Raw genomic sequence first — 3684 nt, 5'->3', positions numbered from 1 at the left:
CTGGCCAGCTTCTAACTTGGGGTTGGGGCAGATCAACCCTCATGATAAGAAGATCCAGACCAGGCCTCAAGACAAGAGGAAGCTTGGGACAGAGGCAGGAAAAGCAGTAAGTTAAATCCAAGAACAACCCAAAACAGCAGGGTGGGTTGAGGCTTTCCAGGAGCCCTTGAGGTCTTGGGCTTGATCCAGAAGGCACTACAGTGAGGTTGCTCAGAAACCTGGATTGTCAATGCCCCTCCGTGTGCGGTCACCATCAGGATCCTGAGGCCTGAGGCTGTAGGGAGGAGGTGGCTCTGTGGGAAGAAGGCCCAGGGCAAGCTTCAGAATAACCTCACTGTAAGGCGGTGGGGCGTCCCAGGTGGTAGTCCAGATCCTCTCTGGGGAAGCAGCAGAGGGCTGGTCTGGGGGCCTCTGGTGCTGGGGAGACAGCATGGGGTCCTGCTCCTGCTTCCTGCAGCTGCGACAGAATCGCTTCACCAGGCCACATATGCACAAAAGGGGCAGGATGACCAGGAATATGATGATGAAAATCCTCAAGGGACCAGAGAATACATCTTCCTCACGACAGCAGCTATCACCACAGCATTTGAATCCTTTGGGACAAGGATTCAAGAGGCTACATTGAGTCACAGTCTCCTAGGTGCTCGCCCGTCGGCCAGCAAGCCGAGTAAGGTGGGCTACAGGCCGGGGAGCCGGGTCTCCACCATCCTACCGTGGGGGCCCACAGAGCTTTGGCAACTTATTTTTATTGTGTATTTTATACATAAATCCAGAAGGTAATTTTATACAATGTTTAAATTCTTTATATAAAACAGAGATTCAGGATGTGGAATTTTCCCCTGCTATTGGCACTAAGCCATTAGAATTTTGATGGGTACTGACATAAGTCTGTAGGTTGTTTATGGTAAGGTTGACATTTTCACAATATTGATTTTTCCAATCCATGATCCTGGGTGTCCCTTTTATTTATTTCTTTTATTGCTGAAACTAAGGCTTCTAGTACTATATTAAACTAAAGTGGAGAAAGTAGGCACCCTTATTTTGTTTCTTATTTTAGTGGACATGCCTCAAGTTTGTTCCCATTTAGTATAATGTTAGTTATAGGTTTGTCATAAATAACCTTCATTGTATTGAGCTATGTTTTTTCTATCCCCAGTTACTTTAGGACTTTTATCTTGAAGGAATGTTAGATTATTTTTCAAATGCTTTTTCTCTGCATTGATTGAAAAGGTCATGTGATTTTATTCTTGAGTCTACTTATATGGTATATGACATTTATTGATTTACATGTGTTGAACCATTCCAGAATCTCTGTAATAAAATCCACTTGATCAGGATGAATAACCTATTTAATGAGTTTCTCTATCCAGCTTGGCAGTATCTTGTTGAGATTTTTACATTTATGTTCATGAAATAGATTGATTTATAATTTTATGTTTTTTCTCTTCATCTGGGTTTGGTATATCAATGTAATGCTGGCTTTGTGAAAGCAGTTTGTAGTGTTCCTTCCCTTCTTATTTCATAGAAAAGTTTGAGAACTATTGGTGTTAGTTCTTCTGTGATGGTTTGATAACATTCACCAGTGAATGCATCTGGGCTTGTACTTTTTTAGTGGAAGATTTTTTCTTATAAGTGCTTTGATATTACTGCTTCTTATAGTTCTGTTTAAGTGGTTTATCTCCTCTTGCTTTTATTTTGGTAGGTAATATATGTCTAGAAATTCATCTATTTTTCTTACATTTTTTTCCAGTTTTGTGGAGTGTATGTCCTTAAGGTATGTCGATAGAATTTTCTGAATTTCACTGGTATCTGTTGTAATGGTGCTCTCATTATCTTTAGTTTTATTGATTTCAGTCTTTTCTCTCTTTTGGTAAGTTTCACTAAGGGCTTATCAATATTGTTTATTTTTATTTTTATATGAGAAAGAGAGAGAGAGATAGGGAGAGAGAGAGAGAGAGAGAGAGGGAGAGAGAGAGAATTGATGTACCAGGGCTTCAGCCATTGCAATTGAACTCCAGATGCTTTTGCCACCTAGTGGGCATGTGTGAACTTGCACTTGCCTCATTTTGGTGCATCTGGCTCATGTGGGATCTGGAGAGTAGAACATGGGTGTTTAGGCTTTGCAGGCAAACACCTTAACCACTAAGCCATATCTTAGCCCAGTATTCTTAAAAAAAAAAAACTAACTCTGTTTTTTTCTTCTGTATTGATTTTCTTTTTTTCTTTTCTTTTTCTTTTTTATTTTATTTTATTTTTTAATTTTTTTAAATTTTTATTAGCATTTTCCATGATTATAAAAAAAATCCCATGTTAATTCCCTCTGTATTGAATTTCTTATTTCTTTCCATCTACTGATTTTTAGTTTGTCTTTTTTTCTTTTTCTAAGTCCTTAATGTGTAGCATTTAGTTATTTATTTATGATATCACTGATTTCTTAGTATTGGCACTTAAAGATATAAGAGGGGCGAGAGAGAGGCAAGAAGAGAAGGAGAGGAGGTGGGAAGTGGCAAGGGGAAAATATGGATACACCAAGGCCTCATGCTACTGCACATAAACTATAGATGCATGTGATACTTTTTACATCTTGATTTACATAGGTGCTAGGAAATTGAACTGGGCCTGGCTGACTTGGCAAGCAAGTACCTTTATCTCCTGCGCTATCTTTCCAGCCCAGAATTTTTAATATAATAATGATGTCTTATGGCTGAGTCATTTCTGCTATTGGTTTTTAGAAATGTGCTCAGTTCTTATTGGCCTTATTGATCCCATTACTTCCCCATGTTTGTAGTTTTATCATATAGTTAAAAGACGGAAATCATTTAACAATACACATGGGGTTGTAATTAAAGACATTAAAGAAACCTCAGGAAAAAGCATGATAAAGTAGGATGCATGAGGCTGGACTCTACTTCTTCATGTATTTTCTCCTATAATTTTGTAAATTGAAGTAAATTGCCTCAAAGATGATCTTATTTTCCTTTTTGATTTCATTAGAATTTAAGCTGTAGGCACTATGAGGGCACAGGATATTGTCTGTTTTGTCTGGTGTTATGTAACCAGTGCCTAGATAATGTCTGGTTAATGTAGTAGGTACTTAATAAACATGTGTTCACTGAGTGCTAAAAAATCAGATTATTAGCTCTACATGAGTAGCTCCACTTTTCTCTGCCATATTTATCCTTTTACAAGTGCCTTTATCCTAGGTCAGAATACTTGGTCCTATTAGTTCAGTTCTAGTTGAACATGAAAGCTTTGCTTAACAACTTTTTGGCTCCAAAATAGCATTTCCTAAGGGTGTTTCTTCCAGAACAGCATGTCTCAAGTCTGGGAAATACTTGGACATTAACATACTCTAGTTTATGAAACGCTGTTAAGATACCTACCTGCTTAATTGTTTGGGTCTGGGCATAAATTAAGAGTTTCATTTGGGACTTACTATGTTTTAGTTGCATAATGTATGTTTGCATGGAGATATTCTGGGAGCAAGTGGATCCCTAAACTTGGCACCCAGAGGAAAAGACTGGAAGTAAATGATGAGGAATTATCAGCATATGGGTGTTTTTTTCATGCAATAGGACTGTCCCTGCTATGCATAGAAATAAAAGGAGAGCCCCACTTGAATATAGGGATAGCTATTAGGAAAAACATGATCCCAAAGTGTAAATGTCAAGCAATATGAAAAGC

The 3684-nt window shown here is 38.3% G+C and overlaps 1 pseudogene; it reads right to left on the bottom strand.

Annotated features, from left to right (window-relative positions):
* Positions 1–210: 210 nt before the first annotated feature.
* On the bottom strand, positions 211–707 carry LOC101612888 (annotated as a pseudogene).
* Positions 708–3684: the final 2977 nt, after the last annotated feature.

This window comes from Jaculus jaculus, chromosome 9 (assembly GCF_020740685.1).
Source record: "Jaculus jaculus isolate mJacJac1 chromosome 9, mJacJac1.mat.Y.cur, whole genome shotgun sequence".
NCBI classification, from domain to species: domain Eukaryota; kingdom Metazoa; phylum Chordata; class Mammalia; order Rodentia; family Dipodidae; genus Jaculus; species Jaculus jaculus.
The sequence above is the reverse complement of the archived record's forward strand: the minus strand, read 5'-3'. Positions and strand labels throughout refer to the sequence as shown.